Below are 21,381 nucleotides of genomic sequence, written 5' to 3'. Positions count from 1 at the left end.
GCCTGTGCAGAGAGCCTGCAAGAAGCAACAACTTCCCTGCGCTGTGCAAGAGCCAAAGCTGTGGCCTCAATCTGCTGCTGTACAGGGAAAAAAAAATCCCTATACAATAGGAAGAAATAAATACAGATATCAACACCAATAATCCCATCACTTTTGTGTTAACAGCTTGATAACATATCTGCTTGTAACTCACGCACTGCACTAAATTTTCTGCTCTATAGTAACTATCACATTCCTGTCAGCAGAACTAAATATTTAATCATCTGGGGAGATGAATCATGAAAAGCTGTTTTGGGGAGATATTTTTAAATGGACAATTTGTTGTCATTTAATTTTGAGAACTTGCTGTCTGTCTCTTCTCTCAGGAGGGGCCCTGCAAGCCTGTGACCATACAGACTATTGCTCTGTGCGGCTTGCTGTCTCCCTTGTACGCGAACCGTGTAACCTACGAGGTTTTAAGGTGATTTCTGACAAGACCAAGGCAGCAGGGTGCAGTCAGCTCAGGATTTGGCTGGGCACCACTAAGCCTAAAGACACAGGGAGGCCAGAGACACACGATTTGCCTGGTAGCATGGCACCTTACAGCTGGATGCTCTCAGTTTGTGGTCCCTCGATTTTGTGTCTGAGTCCATAAACCTGCCGAGAGTTCAGGCACAGCATCAGACCAAGGTTGCACCTGTATTTTGCGCTGTCTCAAGCGTCTATGTCCTTGAGTCCTTCCTATCCGAGGCTGAGCCACGCTCTGGCTGTGGTGCCGGCACTTCCCCACTTATGTGTGAAGTTCCGCTGTTCTCGGCCTCTTCATGCTACCAGTGGTTCCCATTTTTACAACAATCAAGTTTCTCCAGTGTGATGTAAAATTCAAATCAGGTTTTACGAAATGAATCTCTAAGGAAAAAGGATAATTATTAAAGAGCTTCATTAGTGCTTTGCAATCTTAATTATGATAATTATATTTTTGTAGCTAATATAACTGAACTCCTGCTTTTAAATCCCATTAATGAGCATTTTTAATCCTTCTCCTACTGGGCCAACAAAGCCATAATGCTGAACTTTGTATTTACACAGGGCACTATTTTTAATAAAAATGATGCAGTTTACTTAGGATTTCCATTCCCTTTTATCTGCACTTTGAGGGTGCACCTTCTCCCAAGACACAAGAAATGAAGAAGAGCAAAGATGAATCCAGCAACTTGTGCTCAGTTTCCCTTCCTGGCAACAAGAAGGCACAGTCCCTACACCAGGATGGCAGCTGCCTATAGATATTGGCTGCCATCAGGGAAGCCTTTGACACCATTGCTCCCTTGGAAGTGCAGATTTAAAGACCTCTTCCTGAACAGCCCAAGGGCTGAGCTTCACCCACTCTGGTCTTCAACAAGACCATGCACAAATAGGCAGAGGATGCGATCCACTGCACAAAGGACAGACTTGACAGGTTGAGGAGATCAGGTAGTTGCTAAAGGACTGCGTTGCTCTACCAGAGTGGCCCGATGGTGAGCAGGAGATCGAGGGGTCATAGGAGCCATGCCATGGAGGCCAACACTAATCGATGGTCGGGGTCAGGGAAGAAGGTGGCAGCTGAGGGGAAAGGTCAAAGGAAATCTCCATAAAAAAGAAATGCCTAAGTTCAGTGCGTGAGCAGGAAAAGGCACCTCCCCAACCAGCTACTGGAAATCTTGAGAAGTGCCAGACAGTGACACCAGTACAAACAGTCTTTTCTGAGTACAGTTTATAATCCCTGATAGAGTAGAATTTGCTGCTGTGTCCTACCTCATAAACCACCCACCACCACCAAGATCCAATGGACTAGTGGAATTTTTTATGAGTCTGTTTGCAGCCAAATATTTTACAGTTACTAACACAGAGAGACAGTAAAAGATCAAAGACGGAAGAGCATACAAATTCAGATATCTCAATAAAGAAATGAAAACAATAAAGCATATATTGAATATTATCTGCCCATTAATCTCTGGAGTAAATTCAGAAAACTAATTAAAAGCTTCTACACAGATAAATGATAAGCTTCTTTATTCAATGAGCTCAACATATGAGCAAACAGAGGTTCGTGTTGATATCATCGTTATTAGCAATTGCATTAAAGCAAATGATTTTTACTGTGCTACTGGGAATACAGTGATTTGAAAAACAAAATGTTAAGAGATGAAAAATTCAAACCTTTACTGTACCAAGCATATTGCATTTCCTGTTCTTTTTTTATTTATTTCAGGTAATGATAACTCTTACGGGTCAGCATGACAAAAAAAATAGGACAAGAAGTAGAGAAAATAAACCCAAAGCCTATACAGAAGCAGGAAAAATCTCTGCATAATCATTCTCCAGTGGAAGTCCAGCTTTAAAGGGTGATATCGCCTTCCCCCATGGGAATTTCTCTAATTCATCTGTGCTTACTGCACCTTTTGTCCCTTTTTCTGCTATTGGCTTCAACACTCGCAGGGGATTTTGCCTGCATTTTATAGGGAGGTTTTGCCTCCTCAACCGTAATTGATAGATGTGCTATTTTTGTGGTGCAGCAACGCTGCCTTGCGTGACGTGGCGTGGCAGTGCTGCGTGGGGAGCTGGCAAGGCAGCCAGCCTTCCTCTCCCTTGGTGCTCCGGGAATAGCCCCCGTCCCAGGCATCCCTTAAGATGGGTGCGACTTGGAAAAAGGGGAATCCTGAAGACCGTTTAAGATAACAAATTTTACAGCTTAGGCTGTGCACTCAATTTAAGTGCAGAGCCTGCAATAATTAACTTCAATATAGAGTCGGTCCTGAATCTGATTATTTAGGTTCAATTAAAACCGATCTGGCTCCAGAATTCAGATATCCTCCTGGAGATCCTTCACAAGGAAATAACTTGAACGACTTGACTTTTTTATCCATAGTGCATAGCAGTGACCCAGGGCTGATTAGCATAAAAACAGCTTTAAACTGATGAAATGGGGGAATGAGAGAGCACTGTAACTGCTTTTGTTTATATTTTTTATTCATACACCAGCATCTTCCTACTTCACATCGTACATTAAACTCTCCCTATTGACCAAAATGAAACGGAGATTTCAAAAAGTCTCAGGCTAATGTCCTCTTGAACACAGGCTAAATGCAGGATATAGTCCACAGAGTGTAAAGTGCACTTAAATTCTAGCATATTCACTCAACAGTGGCGTTTCAGAAACAGAGAAGTCATTAAAAGCCCCATAGAGAAATACCAAATTATGCCTCTGCCAGATATTAACTTTGAAAAGAAAGAATAGAGACACTCTGAAAACCACAGCGAAATACTGATGTGCTGATTCACTTCGCGCTTATGTACTGCGCGAGTTAGAATTGCAAAATAATATATCTCTTCTGTGCCAAATGATATTGGTAGGAAAGCATCTTTGCCTATGATGGGTGCTGCTTTCCATTCTGAATGTGCATTTTCCCTTTCCACTTGCAAGAAAATTTGCTGTCAGAATGTCAAGCTGACTTGCTATTTTATTTGCCATCTGCGTCAAATATTCATACAGACACACAAAGTATGTGTCTATGTCCCAAAAGGCCTGAGTTGTGGCACACTGTTACCTATCTTTCACAATTACCAGGATAAAAACTAGGAGGGGAAAAAAACCCGACATGATTTTAGATCTCTACTCATGCTGAATCACATTTTATTTCAAACAGAGTGCCATGGCCATTACTGGAGCACGGCACATGGAAAAATAGGACTTGAACCCTCAATGCACCACAAATTTTGCAGGTAATCTAAAAAAATCAGGATTAACTGTCCTGCAGAAAGTAAGGTACTTTACGTCCCATCTATTCCACAGCCAGTACTGTGACCGCAGCGCTTGTAGGCATATCTGACCTGGCTTTAAACAAGTAGTGAAGCATCAATGCGGCTCAGTGTGGGTCTGCTCGTTTACATATTTACCCAGTGTCACTTAAAAAGGGTTGTTTAGGGCAGCTAGATCTAGGGGGAAAAAAAGGGAAAAAGAGAAAGAGGAGGAAAGAAAGAGAAGCAGTTGGCAGGGAGCTGAGGTTGGGGTCGGGTCAGGTCCTCTGGCTCACAGCCTCGTGCGAAGCAGCCGAGAGAGGTAAAGTGCGGGGTTATGGGTTGAGATGGGGAGAAAAGGGAAAGTCCCGTGTCCTGCTTCTCAAATCCACACACACGCAAAAAAAAAAAAAAAAAGGATCCTGAAGGCAGTTTTGGGGACCCCAGGAAAAAAAAGCAGTTGGCACAAGATGGCTTGGGATGTTTGGTCGCAGAGAGGCTATTGCTGCTCCTTGTCTGATGGGTTTAAAGCTGTCTCAAGGGTGGCTATAGAAACTGTAGCAACTTTAGTGTCTGCAGAAAAGACATTAATTTACAGAAACTGTGCCAAAGGTAGCATAAAATTTGATATCACAGCACTTCACTTTAAATGACTTATACTTCATCCTACTGCCACACTATTTCGGGGGCATTTGGGTCTGGGGATTTTTGCTTTTAAACAGAAAAATATTTGGTTCCCTGTGGGTGTTTTTTTTCCCCCTCATCCTCCTTCCCTTAGATACTTCAAAAGGCAAGCTCCTGAGAAAACTTTTCTGCTGGTTCCTATTGTTTCCTACTTCAAGTGAAAAAAGTACATGATGTTAAATCTGAGCACCGAGACTTTGTGAATGTGTAAACTTCAGAACTCGAAACCTTTCAGCCTGTGCCAATGTAAACTACCTAAAGTGCAGAGAAGTAGGTACACTTTATCGTGTCTGGCCATGATTGAACATGTTCCAGTCCTCCTAAAATCTGCATCTGGGAGTCTCTCAAATCCCCCAAAGCAGAGGGAGGCTTTTTCAAATGGGCATGAGAAAAAGAGGGCGATCCTCATCCAAATCTCAGTCTTGGCCCTTCAGCTCTCTCCTTTGAAAATTCTCACCTTGCTGTTTCTAACCACCTCACTCAAGGACACGGGGCAGGAAAAAATAAAATCTACCTTTGTTAAGTGAAATGTTCCATATTCCCTAAATTCCTAGGAAAATCGCACAGAAATTTTAATAAGCACTTCTGCAGCACACACTGGGGTCTGCCTATACCACCCACCCTTTTTCATGTTGCTCCATTAATGTCTAACTAACTGGCCTGTTTTCTAGAAAAACAGGTACCTTGGTCCAACCCCTGGAAGCCGAAAGGGCTAAGATGTGCATTTTGGGAACCCAGCTATGGGCTTTCTGTCCCTCAGGCAGCGGCAACCTCTCCCTGCCCTGCTTCCCCCTCTGCCCGTGGCACCCTAGACCAGCATCCTCTACCCTCAAGAGAAACCGCCCCTGGGGCCACGGCACCACTCTGCCTTCCTCCCACACAAGCACACACCATCCCTGCTCCCCTTCATTGTACCGGATCCAGTGCCCAGCTCAGAGGCTCTGCATCGCCTTAAATAACGTATTTTTTGTGTTGGAGCTGGATATGTGGGAGCACGTGAGCGCTGCTACACCAGCCAAAGCCTGATGTACGTGTTGGCCACAAGGAATCAGAGTTTGGCTGCTACTGCTTGGGTGGCCAAAAGGGTTTAAGCTGGCATTGGTCAAGAGAAACTGGAACAGAAAGCAATTAAAGGCTGGCATTCCTCAGATTTGCCCTTATCTCTTTCGCACTTGGAAAAATTTTAGTGGAATGAACCACAACGCAGTTGCAGCCGTGCTTCTGTTGGTCCACTGTCTAGTTCTAGGCTATTTTAAAACAGACATTATCCTGAGAAATAATGAGGAGTCTTAAACTATACTGTGAAGCACGCAGTAAATTTTTAGTTGGCTAAAGAGCGAGGAGTGAAATGTGAGAGAATGTTTTTCCTGATATATTTTCTCTCTCTCTCTCTCTTCATGGAAATATTGATGTGAAGGATAGTAATATTGCTACTGAATTCTGACCCATGTGGCTATAAAGATACATTACTTGCATCAGTCCAGGAGACAGTTCTCTCAATCTTGCTTCCTCCGCAAATGCAGTTATCTTGCTCTGGCACTTTGCAAAATCCTCTAAATTACTATTAAATTAAATACTTTTAATTTAAGGGGGATTTCAGCTGAACTCATATTTCTGTGCCATTAATTACCAAGTATTTTACTGACTCTGGGAAAAACATTAATAAATCAATCTAAATGAACTCCCACCTTCCCCCCTGAACTGGGGATGGGTGTCATCAGTCACACTCTAACCCGAGAAGGTTATATTTCCCTTCGATTCATCATTAATCTCATCTCAAATTGTGTATTTCTGAGTGGGCTCAGGGCAACATTTTCAAACATGGGGCTTTTAAGCTAGTGATGGCAGTACGTTTAGCCGCCTGAATAGGTGGATGGATTTTCAGAGGTCTTCTGTGATTTGAAACAATTACCCTTTTGCAATGTTGAGGTTGGTTTGTTTCTTTGGTTTTTTTTCTTTTTTTCTTTTTTTCAGAAACAGTAATTACGCTGGTTATCTTTTAGATAAAATATGATTTCCAGTGTATCCCTAGACACCGTGGAGCTCTGGGGAAGTATCGGTGGAAACACAGGTAATGATAAATCACTGGAATTGAAGGACCTGTGGGTGCTTGGGAGGGTTGTTAGTCAGATGAGTAAATATGGATTTAAGGGCTGACCTCTCGACATGCAAAATAGAAAATATTGACCTTGACGTGCAGCGCTGGTCTTTAATGTGCCTTCACATGGCAAACAGATCTGCAGGGATCCAATTTGGCTAAGTCGCATCCCAAAGCACAGTCTAAGGAGGACTGTAGTATTAGAGCAGGCGGGTGAGATATCTTGGATACTGATGCTACTGGGGGCATTCTTATTACCACCTCTAAACAGCATTACCCCAGAGTGAAAAAACAAGTGTGTTACTTCACAGACCAGTCAACAAAAGTAGATGTTCCCATTTGACCACTGTTTCATCCTCCGTTTGCCAAACCCAATGCAAATCTTGGCAAAGGAAAGTATTTCATGAAGTTATGTGGACTGACTTAATGTATTAATCTTCACAGTGACACAGATTATTAGAAACCCAATGATATGTGGAATGTTTTATGATGTGCTTTCACGCTGATAAATAGCTAATCACCATATATTTGTGGCAACAGAGCATTACAGGGAGCAGTGATATGTGTTCTGAAAAACACCATTGGTCCTTTTACGCCCTCTGCATAATGCCCTATCATCTGCAGTGCTTAACTTTGCAGTCTTGCTTTCAAAAACACCAAAAAAAAATTTCATTATGAGTATCCTAACATTTGTCAAAGCCTCCTTTCTAGTCTTTTGTGCTGCTGTTTTTTTTTTTTTCAGTAAAAGTGCATTACATGCCATTCAACAGCTGGTAATTGTATGTGTATTGAATTAAAGCATTGATTTTAATTTTCAAAGTCAACTTCACTCTCTTTTAGCTGAATGGATTACTTTTTCATGAGAAAAAACACTGGTACTGGACTTCAGATACAGAATCAGAGTTTATGCAGCCTGTCCTCAGGGGTATTTGCTGCTGCTTTCTTTTTGAAATATCGAAAGGTTCTCACTTGCCCATTACCCAGAAAAAAAAAAAAAAAAGATAATAAATCTCTGAATAGCTAGCACAGCTCCTAAATTCATTGCTAGCTTTCAGCTATTTTGTGTTGCATTCCAATTCTCTGGCTGCTAGGATGATTTTCAATCATACAGATAAGCAATAACAGGCTGGGCAAAGCTTGGATGAGAAACCTTGAAAGAAAATCCAGGTGCTGCTAGGAATTACACCGATTATGCCATGGATTGCAATCTGTCTTTGAGGCAATGGTGAGGTACATTAAGAAGGCTCACTGGGAAACAGAAGCTCTCTGACCCTTTCCCCTGTATTATCCTTTTCACAGATGCAGACACTTTTCCTTCTCTAGTCTACTCCTGAGAAACTAAACTGCAGACCGAAGCAGTCACTCTCATGTGGAAACGATAGGAAGGAAAAAGAAGAAAAAAAAAAGGATCATAGGTTGTCATCCCAAAGAGATGTTCAAAAAAAGACTGAAGCTTTGTGCCAAGTTTCAGAAGAGAGGCTTCTTCCCCTCCTCTCTCAAAACCTTATCACCACGAGCCAAGTCTGTGACCTGTTGCTCTCATCATGCATTCAAAGACATCTGCTGTTTCCTTATTCTTAAACTATCAAACCAATTATCTTGGGCTCAGTCTGGATTTTGGACCTCTCCGGAGAGCACGAAGCTATTCAACCTGCCATCCCTACCGCTCACGTCCCTGGTGAGAACTGCCTTCTCCCGCGGCATCGCCCCATCCAGGTGCGGTACTGGGGAAATACCATTCGCCTACCGACAACCTGCTTAGGCAGCGTCAGTGCTTATAAATATCTAAAGGGCGGGTGTCAAGAGGATGGGGCCAGATTCTTTTCAGTGGTGACCAGCGACAGGACAAGGGGCAACGGGCACAAAGTGCAACACAGGAAATTCCATCGAACATAAGGGAAAACTTTACTTTGAGGGTGGCAGAGCACTGGCACAGGCTGCCCAGAGAGGTGGTGGAGTCTCCTTCTCTGGGGATATTCAAACCCTGCCTGGATGCGTTCTTGTCCAACCTGCTCTAGGAGAACCTGCTTTGGCCAGGGGGTTGGACTAGATGATCTCCAAAGGCCCTTCCAACCCCTACCATGCCGTGATTCTGTGATCCTCCATCCAGCGCTTCAGCTGGGACGGAGAAATGAGGCCAGTCTCTGTTCTCACACACATCAGTGAGGAATGACAGTAAGTCCTTTGAAATTAGTGGAGTTAAAGCTCTGTAAAACTGACCTGGAAATGCAGCCTAGCACTATACACTGAGCCGCTAAAGTGGAACTGGAACGAGTGAGCACAGCAGCTGCTTCCCTTTTTTAAAGAGGTTTCCGGCTAATGTGGAGTCATGGTTTGGACGAGGAGTCTGCCCAGCTCCAGCAATGCTGTATGCCGTAGGTGTGACCGAGTCAGAATTTGGCTGAAGATTTCTTTTTTGTCATACTGTGTCATATTTGTTGCATAGTTAGGCTGAAGAAAGAAACTCTCTGCAGAGTTTAAGAATTTATTTTAATATTGTGTCTGGATTCCGCCGTGTCTCAAGATTCTGTAGGCATGCCGTAGCTTTCCCTTGTTTCTCTATCTAGCAATTCAGTGCCTTCCAGACAGGCATTAGTACAAAATCCAGCATTAGGACTTAATTCAATCCAAATTTACCAGTTTATCTGACAGAAATTGCTAGCCCACACCGGTTACTTCATGTCTTTTTTACGCGCAAGACCTGTGGTTCTTTTTGCAGCCGTGCATTAAAATGGGTTTTCTCTGAGGCATAATGAAAATATCACAGCAGAGACACACATCATCTTTCAGACGCCATGTTATGTGCTGAAATTTTTCATGGTACACTTAGTTTGCATTTGTCCAAAGTAACTGAAAGTGAGAATGTGCACTGACCTGCTCCAGAGCAATCGTATTAGCCACCAAAAATGCAGAAGATCACATGCGTCAATTTGACTCTGCAGCACAGTGTTTATTATTTCTGCAATAAACTGTAGAAGAAAATAAAGTGTGAGAGCATTTCATTCATGTCTGGCCGCCCTATTGCCATGGTGTTACTTTAACAGGAGAAGTAAATATAGGGATATATGCACAGGGCTTTTCTCTGTCTGGCCATGATGTCTGTATTACTGACCTATTTCTGGTTTTGGTTCTTATTTATTATTCTCTACGGCTTTTACAAGTGGAGTATGTTGACTTCTTGCTACTTCTTCCAGGCATAGACTAGCTACTGTTGCACTGCTTCCATTGCAGTGTGGTAAAGCGAGATGCCGGTTCAGAAGCTTGACGCATATTTGAGAGCTATCTGCTTATCTACAAAGGAAGGGAACAACTGATGCAGTATCTTCACTGCAGAGCTTGTGTTCATTAACAAATTTATTCCTGTAAAAACTGAGGGTGGATGGAAGAACGGGGATCATGCACACATTTATATATTCTTTGATACCAGCCCTAATTAAAGCCATGGCTGTAATCAGGATTTTCCGAGAACCCGACGCTCCTTGTAATGCAAAGGTGAACTTTACAGCAAAACTTAGGACTGTTATTACCTTATACTAGAAATAATAGGGTGACGGCAGATCTTCATGTGGGGTTGAAAGAATCACGGTAATTACTGGCCTCTATCCAAGGACAATCATGAAGAATTTGGGGAATTAGCACCCTCTTCAAGGGAAGTCGCTGGCTGCCCTGGGATGATGTGGATTTTATATATGGTTCTTTTGTTACTAAGATTACACAAGCTTTCCAGCCTCGTCTTTGCAAAAATATTAAAAGATTTTAAATGGGCTTTACCCTAGAGAGACAGAATCCAAACTGCTGTTACACAAATAAAGTGATGAATGGGATGCCTATATATCATTTATTTCCTCTTGGAATTGGTGACCTTCCATCAGTCAGTAGTTTCCTTCACACTCCCTCACTTGTGAATTATAAGTTAATCAAGAGTACAATGGAAACAATGCATCCATAGCCCGCTCGCTGCATTCATCTCTCTCCTCAGGGTGGATTACGGATGTTAAAGTTGTAATGAGCTTTCTTTTAGTCCAGTTTTGACCTCGATTCTGACTTTACCAGCAAAAATTTCTCGTGAGTTTATGCAAGATGCATTTTGAAAATACACTGGTATGTGGAAAAGGGGGTTGTGAAGCAGGAGTAGTCTAATAAAGTAAGAGTATCTCCTTGCTTTTAACTGCTCAATTTTAGGGGAGTGGGATATATGGAAAATAATTTAGACTTAGAATCTTTAAATTTATCTCTTTTATTTGGCCTCAAAGGGATCAATGCCTAACTATTTCTGAAAGGTTAGTTATTTCTAGAGATCCTCGATCCCAGAATTTACAAACTTGGTATGATGGGCACGTGTGGCTGATGTGACGAAAGGAGCAGCTATGGGAAAGAGAGGTCTCCTGCACTGTGCTGACACGCTACCTCCTAAAGTCTGGTCCTGGTTTCGCCACACTGAATGACTTCGATGCTATTTCACTGACGTTGACGCTATTTCACACCTACCAGTGCAGAGGAACGAGTATTTTAGCATATCGTTCTGTTTTATACAGCCTGAGCCTAGTCTGTGGGACTTCCCCTCAAAGGGGATGCAACAGATCCGTTGGAAGCATTTATTTTCAAAACATACAGATGCACGATAGCAATGAATGGAACACCAGGAAAAATTCTTCTCTCACAGCTGATAATACTAGTGGTAACAATGAAGGAATTATTCTCATTATAAAGAAGAGTTGATCTGAAAGGTAAAGAGAGGTGGTAATTAATTTCCTTTAATAGTCACACTGGGATCTCCTGTAGTGTGCGGTCTGATGTTAATAATATATTTTCCCCCCTATAATTAATGTTCATGTTCTGTTCCTGGGGGACTCTTCTCCACTATCCTCAGCATTGTCATTACTTAAGCATGCACAAGCAACTTTACCACCTTGTCGCTGCAATAACTAATCCAAGCACTGCTTCCCTTGCCCATATCTTCTCTCCTGCCAGGTGGGTGGCAAATGCCGTCACGGGAACACGCAGCCTCAGGAGAGCTGGGAAACAATAAGGTATTTTGTCCCGTTTTGGAGGAATGCAAAGTTTTCAAGAAAACAGTAAGACAGCCCAGGGAGTCAGTGAACCCCCTCCACCTATCCTGCTTTCTGAGTCTTGTGATTCAGGGATGGGGAGGTGGTGACTGACTCCTCCGGGACCTTGTGAAGATGTGGGACCTACTCGCCAGCACAAGGCTGTGCCACAGCAGAGTGAGCAGGGAAGCCCTTGGATTTCAGAGCAGCCTGTGGCTCTCGTGCCAGCCCCTCGGGGCATGAGCAGAGAACGAAGGCAGGGCAGAAGCAGCATGGCCTGGGCTCCTTCTGGCTGGCACTCCCTGGTGTAAATCAAAGCCTGTTTGAAATAGCTGTCCTATGCAGCAGAGACCAAACAACACCTGAATTAGTCTTAGATCCTCTGACTAAGCCAAGCTGGATTCTCCTTAGCTACAAACACAGACGTGACTCTCAGAAAGCAGCAAATCTGAGAGATGACTTGTTCCTTAATAGAAAGAGCGGAGGAGCAAAAAGCTCAAGAAGGACTAGGAAACTGAGTGCTCCGCCATCGTACCACTTCCCCCTGGAGTTTTATACTTTTTTTTTTTTTTTAAATTTAGGAATCCTGTAGGACAAAGGTGCCACAAAAGCAATCCTTTTCCCTTTACCCCTAAATTTCCTTTAGCCTGCAATGCTAACGTGCATTCATCATGCTTTAGAAGATTAGGGAGAATGACTCTCAACTGACAAGTCAGACACGACAAAGAGCTCAAATACGTACATTCTGTTTCTGTAGGATAGCAAAGATACACGCTTAGGAGAACACTATTGCATTAAGATGTAACTCAAGTCACACAAATGCAAATGTCTTCTTTTTTTAAAAAAGTTAGTTATCTCTTGAACAATTGGGCAAAAAGTTCCCAAGCCAAAATGTTTCCAAAGTGCTTTATTTCCCTCTGCTCTGCCTCCCATTGCTGCCACCGCTGCCCAGTCCAAACTCGTACCCCAGCACATCCAGCCTTCCAGCTCTTCACACACACACGAGCAGGTTGGCCTTTGCTCTGATTTGGAAACTTTCAACATTTTGGCATTACTAAAAGGGGACAGTTACATCACGGCAGCGACGGCACGCACCTATGACAGCACCTTTCAGGGCTGAGAAACGAGCTTGGGTGATTGGTGGTCTGGCTTTTTGCTTTAGTATGTACTCTTTGGGTTGCAAAGGCTTATTTCTGGCGCAGCAGAGAAAAGTAAAGAAACCCTGAGACTCACTTTCTCCATCTCCTCCCTCTGACCTTCTCCACCCTCATTTTTTTTCTGTTCTCGGTGCAAGGAAGAGTGAACAAGTGAACGACAGAAGCAACACTACATTCACAAACTTTCCTCCCTAATTCCACACTTACTTTACACCTGTGGTCCTGAGTCAAGGATGTTTCACTATCTGACTTCTGTTAAAAAAGTGCGGCCTAACCAGAGATTTACATTTTCTGGAAATGTCTGTACATATAAAATGCAACAGATTTTTCTAGGCTTTTCTCCCCTTTAAGGGTAAAATTAAATATCTGCAGCTTTCACTTTAGAACTAATTTTTATTTACTTCTTCATGAATAAGAACTCTATTATGCCTGATTTTGTTAGTGCATATAGACTTCTGCCAGATATATCTCTGAGAAAAAGCAAAAAAAAAAAACCATCAAAAATGCTCAATATTAAAGACAGAGCTGCAATGCACACAAAGTACTTCTTGACATTTCTTGCTAGTTGACGTATCTCTCAAGCAGTAAAATGACTAAGTAAATAACTAGAAAGATGGAAATAGAGAGTACCACCATTACTGACCCATTAACAAGAGGGTTCCATAAGATTCAGAAATACGATGTAAGCAGACTTAAGGACATAACGCACAAAGCCACACAGCACATTTCTAGAAGAAATGTTTGGAAAATAAACATCCATATGCATGGCACAGCTAACACAGCATAGTGACTTCATAGTAAGCTAACTGGAAATACTTTATTGTGTGGAAAATATTTTGAAGGGTGAAATTTCAGCATTTATTTTAAACATTGCACATTTTTCTGCTCATTCTGACAAAAGGTATTTCTCAAATACATTCAATTCAAGCTTTTCCCAAGTTTTCCAATCTTGTATTTCCTACTTTGCATTGAAATAAAAAAATAGAAAAGGAGGAGGGAATGGAGAATAGAGATGATTTTTTTAGTGATGATTTCAGTACCTGTTTCCAGATCCTCGCATCTCTACACCTTGCACATTTAAACAAAGGTTAGTGGGAAACATTATTTATGAAATATGAATAAAGGAGAGGACTGCCAAACAGGTAATAGCATTTTCTACCTGAAAAAAATGGTATATTTTGATCAAAAAACAACAACAGAGACACTTTGTATATCTCTCAAAGAAATCTTTGAGACTCTGCTTTTACGGAAAACTTGGAAAACTGGAATATATCTTCTTTTTACTGGAATAATTCAGATTTTCTGACTTTTTCATTAAAAAGTAACTACTGGGAAGATACATAAATATTCCAGAATTTCAGATTAGGAGTGTCTCATTTGCACATAACTCATAAGCTACTTGCAGGCAGTGTCCACTGGTGTAGGTGTTTCCCAAGAACAAAAACTCCTAAACAACCTGTTGCTTCTTTCCCCACATTGGGTAATCATCACCGTGAGACTCTGATCCAGGAGCTGATATGGGCACATGATGAACTGCCCGCACAGGTTTCCAGTTCTGGGAGACCAGCAAGGGATGGTGGTCCTCTAAAAGATGGCTCACATCTTTCAGTCAGAAAGATTTGGTGGGCCTTCTCCCCAAAGTGGTAGGAGACGCTGAGGTGCCAACCAAACCCATAATTTCCAGTAAGAGAGCCATGGTAAAGCCATAGAGTGGGGCTGCTTCACACACGACCTCCCTGGTGTGACTGGAGACCTGCTAGTACCATGTCTGTGGGTGCATGATCCCAAGTTTCAAGCAGGAAAACGGTCCTGCCTGGTGAGAGCAGCAAGGCAGCTGTGAATACTGCTCTTAAACAGAAGAAAATAATACCTTTACATTTCCACTTCCATTGAGAATGCACCCCTTTCTCTAAAAAAACCTGACGCCATGGTGCGATTTGAGATACGTAGCTGCAGCACGGTGTGCAGCTGCATAGCAATGCGGTTCTCCCATCCACAGGGGAGCCCATGTCTTGAGATACACACACTCTGCTCTTATCAAAGGTTTGCTTCTAATTAGGGAGTAACTGAAGCCCTTTTTAACACCTGTATTGTATGGATTTAATATGCTAATGTGTAAACCTGTCTCAAATATCTAATCCTAAAAACGTTTTACTTCCTCTTTCGATACTCTTAAGTAGTTAGTCCTGCTAATTTAACTCCATCAGGCTGAAAGGCATTAAATGAAATGTCTGGAAGGAATTAATTTAAGTGCTTATCAAAGACTCGTAATATCAGTTTCCACTGGTAAGTAAAATGAATGTCTGTGAACTGGAATCAGATACATTGATTCAGCTCTATTGTGAAAACATAGCTTGGAGATAAATAGTACTACAATTATTCGCTCAGGAAAATGTGCATCATCCTAATGGAACTGCACTAATGACCTTGACTAAACTAACTGCCCTCCCACTTTCTCAAAAGCAGCGCCAAATTTCCAACCATAGCATGACATACATGTCTGTTTTCTGAGGTGTCCATTTTACAAGGAGGCATTGAGAAAAACAGTCTTTACCCACAAACATTTCTTGAGTCATGTGTGCAGTTACTGCTGTACTTCTGCATAAAGAAAACTAGAAAATAACACAGGACAATGTTCAGGGCCTGTTCTCGGGCTGTAGTTAAAAGGCAAACTAAAACGCACCTTGCCCATGCTCTACTGGCATCTTCAAAGGACAAGCCTGATACCATAAACAAGGCTCATGGTCTGCTGCTGAGCTGCTTCCCAGAGCATCGTTCTGTGTTAGGGGTTCACGGCTCAAAGACAGCACAGGCTGTCCAGCACGGCCACAAATACAAGTTTAGGAATGGCATCGACTGGTGTCGGGGTTTGGAAAAGCTGGAGCTGAGGAGTTCTGGCTGGCTCCTCCCGAGCACAGGGCTGGGATTTGGTCTAGGCTGATATTTATTAATTCTGGAGGCTTGAGTTGCTCAAGTCTGTTAATGGTACGGCTGGAGCCGAGGTTGGGGCTAAGGACTGATGGGGCTGAAAAGCAAGTGTTATTGCTGGGAAGAACAAAGCTTCAAAAGCTCAGAAGAGCGTAAGTGCAGTAAAGCGTGACCAGCTGTAGGGCTGGATGTGAATAATGTGCTTCAGGTTATGTTAGTCTGGGATTTAATGGCTTGGGGTAGAACTAGAGTTTGGACCCAAAGAGCCGAGTTAATTACTGGATCTCACAGGACTTAACTGATATTCCAGTCACAAACAATGCCAAAACCTCACTGCAGGCCTCCCTACGTGAACGCAAGGCTGTGCCTGGGCCAACACATTCCTCATCACTCACCCTTGTGCAGCATAAACTCTTAAATTCGATTTTCAGCTGCGGGGAGTCTTTTTGCTGATACACAGGATTCTTCAAGAGCTATTATTAGCTTACTGAAATGAAACTGCCGTTGATATGGAAAGCTTTGATACAAAACCAGGACAAAGTGACCTGAAAACAAGTATGGCTTCATGGTCTTGCCAAATATACATGTTCTGTCAAGGCCTATCGTGCACTGGCTGTGTGCATGTGGAAGCTAACGAGGCTTTGCATGCAGGTAGCTTAGGAATAATATTATTAAAGGCAGTAGGCCCACATTAAGAAAGCAGAAAGAGGAACTATTTCTTGAGACTGTGTCTCCGCTGCTGAAGAGAACAGTGTCTGCTCAGTGACCTGCTTCCTCTGAGTGAATGAGGAAGCAGGAGCATCAGTCATTGATGTGAGGAGTCCAGCAGCTTACAGCTTTCTATGTTTTGTTATATTTGTATGCGACACACTCATTAGCAAAGATTTTTAGGGTCCTTGCCTGTCTTCTGCCATTGTCTCAATCCCACAAAACAGCAGCTCTGGCTGGAAGGAACATCACAGGTGCTGGGAAAAACGGGAAAAACCCTTTATGTCTTGGCTCCTGCACAAGTGTCCATGTTGGGGTAGGAATGACTATGAGCAATGTTAGAACGCCTTGTAGGCCCACTGAGCTAGACTGACCACAAATGCCAACAGAGCAAAGGGCTTGTGAATAACCCTGGAGTAGATGTGCACTACTGGAGTATAGCAAGGATGAGGGTTAGCGATAGAGGTAGGGTTAAAGGATTGGGTAGTGGGCAGCAGTGGCTTCAGGAGTGTTAAATGGTTCAGCAGTTAACTGCAAGTTCAGCAGGACTGGGTGATGGCATCTGGTGTTGGGGATGAAGAGCAGGTAGTTATTTGTACTGTGAGGAAGGGCATGTGAACTTCTTTTGGTGTGCAAGTTAGGTCTAGAGATATGACTGAGATAGGAGTCTCATATCTGACCGGATCTGCAGGGCTGGGACAAGGCCTGGGGCAGAATGAGCCAATAGCTGTGGATTAATTGTGGCTGTAAACTTGGGTTGCTTCAGTTTCTGCAGTCCCCCCTAAACCTCAAATGAAAACTAATCTTCTCTAAGTGCCTTGGGGGAACCTGCTACCATCCTACCACCCTGGGCCTTACACAATCCCAAAATTAATTAAACTCTTTAGATCCTCTTTCCCCTAACCCCAACTACAGAAGGACAGGGAACTGCTGGAGAAGGTACAGCAAAGGGCTACGAAGATGATGAGGGGACTGGAGCACCTCTCTTATGAAGAAAGGCTGAGGGATTTCAGTCTTTTTAGTCTGGAAAAAAGAAGACTGAGGGTGGATCATATCAACACTTATAAATACTGAAAGGGTGGGTGTCAGGAGGATGGGGCCAGGCTCTTTTCAGTGGTGCCCAGTGACAGGACAAGGGGCAATGAGCACAAACTGGAACACAGGAAGTTCCACCTAAACATGAGGAGGAACTTCTTTACTGTGAGGGTGGCAGAGCACTGGCACAGGCTGCCCAGAGAGGTGGTGGAGTCTCCTGCTCTGGAGACATTCAAAACCCACCTGGACGCGTTCCTGTGCAACCTGGTGTAGGTGATCCTGCTCTGGCAGGGGGTTGGACTAGATGATCTCCAGAGGTCCCTCCCAACCCCTACCATGCTGTGGCTCTGCGATTCTGTAAAATGAAGCCAGTAAAACTTAGTAAAACAGCCACCTCTCAGCAGAGGTCCCTAGCCCTCGCTGCAGCCCAACAAGCCCTGCTGGCTGTACCAGCAGACCGAGCACCTCAGTTCTGCCTGTTTTTAACTGCAACCAGCATCCTAAGCCTAATCCTATCTTTAATTATCACCTGAAGACTCCTAACAGTTAAAAAAAGCAAATGTGAACTGTTTGACTCTTGCCTGGTCTGCCTCTCCCCCTACAGATGTTGTAGGATCCAGCAGCAAACTGAACTGCCTGTAGTTCTTATCACTCAGCCCCACTCCACCTATACCCTCAGACTTCCTTACCTGTCCTGCAGCAGCCCCCATGGGGCCAAAATTCAGCTTAGAGCATTTGGTCCCGTCAGCTCTCCCTTCATACCAGCCTTGTGCAATCCAGGAATATTTCTCCTCGTTCAGTATTTCCGCATTCAAAATTTAACCATATCTCACATCAAACACTGTTTAAAAGTTGCCCAATATCTCCCCCTTTCCTCCACAGCTGGCTGTCAGCCTCTGCGCCTACAGCTCCAAGAGCTGGGCTTCAATCGGCAATAAACCTAGGTTTTCCTCTCATCATTTAGTATTAAACTATATCCCAGCGATCTCTTGTGGCAATAAACTGAATTCTCCTGCCCCTGTGATTGCTAGCAATAACCTGAATGTTAATCCTAGATCTAGTTTTCTCTACCCCAAGGCCAAGCAGAAGAACTTGGTCTGTGGAGTAACAGTCTGAGAGTAGCTCAGAGCAGGGTATGCCTTATCGACTTGGGCCCATCTCACCTTTAGCATTTGGGTTCAGAGAGTTATGTTCGCTGATGGGTGATAAAAGACATGGATGGTGAGGATGTTACAGCCTCAGCTGGTGGGGGACATGTAGCTATGGGTGGGCCTGTGCTCAGGATTAGGAAGAGCAGACTGAAGAGCTAAATTTGCTACTATGTCCTGCAAGTTCTTCTGATCCAGGACGATATACTGTTGCCTGGTTATGGCTATGCTAAGAACATAGAAGAGATTTTCAACTTTTTATACAGCCCCTTTCTCTTCCTTCTCGACAAAAATATCCAAAAAATGTCACTCGTTTTTTGACTCATTGGAGAATTCCTTTGAAAAAGCCCTGGCTCATATCCTTCATGGCGCAGTGGCTGACTGGTGCCGTCTGACTGCACTGGTATAAAGCAGTACTGCTCTGCTTCAGGAGGCTCCTATGGAGGTTCACCGTCAGTCCCACGCCAACATTCCCTGCTCCTCCCCAGCCTCCCTAAAGATAAAGTAGGTGTTATAACCAAAGTCCTAGGGCCTGAATAGCCACCTTTATATCTTGCTTGAGCCCCGTCTGCCACATTAACTAGCTTCCTGGCAGTAGGCTGGGTACTTTTAGAAGTGCAGGGATGGGAAAACGCAAGGGCAATCTTTCTGCTTTGGGGCTGTGCAGGAATTCCCCGTCTGGGATGTCCCACATGGAGAGCAGCTTGCCTGCGGGTCAGTGAAACATTCGCTGTTTTAACTGCCTTATCGCACATTTGACTGAAATTTTTGTTTCTCAAGAAGTGGATTTTTCTGGCACGTTTCTAGGAAAGTAGATTCTCAGTTTGCTGCCAGGTAGGAACGAAGAGTTGAGTTTTTAGGAGCACTGAGTGGCATATTAGCAAGTGTAAATGCTTCCAAAAAATGAGAGAGGACTATATTTCTGCTTCTGATTCACTGTTCTGTGCCAAATAACACTTTCTCAGTCACCTTTTCTTCCTCAAAGAGAACAGGTTGCGACAGATTGAAGTCTTCTCCCCTGCTATGTCAGGAGCCTTTATGTGACAATTACAACATCATTTTTGTTTTACGATCAGCTGAAGTCAGTTCAAAACAGCACGTCACCTCACACATGAAATAGCGTGGCTTTATGTGACAGGGACTGGAATTTGGCAGGAGCGTTTCCTCATTTGCAGTCTGCTTTTTTCTGTCTCAACGTTTTACACTCGATGCAGAGTAACTTGAGTTTTGAAGTCAGTCAGGCTTATCTGGAGGAGTGACTCATCTAGGGCAAGCGGAGTAGCCAGCTCCCACGTGCTCTGAGGGGAACCGAAATGTTAAGCAGTGGAGGAGGAGAAAAAATTACAAATCCGTGACGGGGAAGACCTCGGACCTTCCAGATAAAACCTGTGATATTTATTGTCGGCTCTGTGAGCAGCAGCCCTGGCGCTCAGCGAGCAGGTTCTTTTATCTCCTCACTGTCCATGGTGATTGCCTTTCTCTCCTGTTGCACCCTGGCACTCAGGTGCCACCGACAAGGCTGGCCTCTGAAAGTTCAAAGAGAAGCCATCTGGCTGTGGTGAGTCCCCAGAGCAGTGGATCCTGCTGATATAATCAACAGCACCACGTTTCTAGCTTTTTTTTTTGGTACGTCTCTAGAACAGCAATTAGCCACAAGCAGGTCTAAGTGCTGCAGTGTTCCTAGTGATTTTGGCTTTCCCTGAGTATTCACTTTTTAACATAATCTATTAGACCTATGAAAATAATACCACATTTCCCACTAGTAATCCCTTCCACTTGTGATTTCTTTTTTTGTGTCCAGAGGAGATGAAGTGTGCAGTCATTGCACAAAAACCTCTCCAGAGTAACCACTACTATAATACTTCACTGCTAAAACTGCTACCACTGTGAATTCAAGAAATCTGGCCCTAAGCCCATCCACCTTTCCCAACTTCCGAATGGTTCCTACTTCTTTTCTTTCCTGGTTGCTGACTTTTTTCTTTTTAAAATGTTTATCTTTGAAAAATGCACAAGATCATGGTGTTCCTAGGCTTGACAGGACCCACGTCAAGGATGGCTATGGGCAGAGGCTGGCCGCAAGCAAGCACTAGCAGCAAGCAGATCCATTACTCGCTAAAGGCAATGTTGCAGGTGTGGAACAACTCACCGCAGAGACGTGAGCCACTTAGTCCTCCGCAGAATCCAGACTCAAAAGGAAACATTTGCAGCTAATAAATGAAGTTTTGGGAGCAGTAAAACCAACACCAGCTGATGGCTTACTGGTTTCCATCAGAAAGCTCTTGTATAGGTTCTCTGCTGCCCGGAGGGACAGGTATCTATTGTCACAAAACTTGAAGAAACTCAGTAGTTTTGAGATCTTTACCTTTTTCACAAACTTAACAAATTGGTCAGCACATTCAAAAGATAGCCAGATGGGTACGCACAAAATGCACACAACCAACCCTCAACACTAAACATGACCAAATAATCTTTATTTCCCCAAGAAAAAATATTGTTGTTATCTCAATACCCAGACCAGGCAGGTTGCAAGGACTGGATCCTGTAAGGATTAACAAACCAGTAAGTTAGAGGCAACAATGTCTAACTTTTATAACACCTGTGTTGTGACTTATCTCACCTAACTATGCGTCTTTACAGTAGTGATGCAGGCAGCAGAGGTAACTGCCAAAGCTGCTGTTGTAGTCAACGGAAACAGGAACTCTTAGGGCATGAGTAACCCAATTTTAAGAGAGTTATCAAAACCGATCAAATACCTCATCCTTGAGTGGTGCCAGCTGCTAGTAAAGGAGCAGGCTCAGGCTAACCCCCTTCTCCCTCTCTCT

At 43.5% G+C, this 21,381-nt stretch overlaps 1 protein-coding gene across 4 annotated transcripts in view; it reads right to left on the bottom strand.

Moving 5' to 3' along the window:
• Positions 1 to 21,381, bottom strand: part of NPAS2 (neuronal PAS domain protein 2) — a 108,458-nt gene that overhangs the window by 65,809 nt on the left and 21,268 nt on the right. Inside the window, exon 2 of one of the 4 annotated variants that reach the window (XM_074609235.1) lies at positions 9,410 to 9,504. The exons of the other annotated variants lie outside the window; for them this stretch is intronic. The gene's annotated coding sequence lies outside the window, so the exon portion shown is untranslated. The remainder of the gene's footprint in view (positions 1 to 9,409; positions 9,505 to 21,381) is intronic. 4 annotated transcript variants of the gene reach the window in all.

Source organism: Larus michahellis, chromosome 1 (genome assembly GCF_964199755.1).
Source record: "Larus michahellis chromosome 1, bLarMic1.1, whole genome shotgun sequence".
Taxonomy (NCBI): domain Eukaryota; kingdom Metazoa; phylum Chordata; class Aves; order Charadriiformes; family Laridae; genus Larus; species Larus michahellis.
Note: the sequence above shows the minus strand (reverse complement) of the source record. Positions and strands in the feature narration are given on the sequence as shown.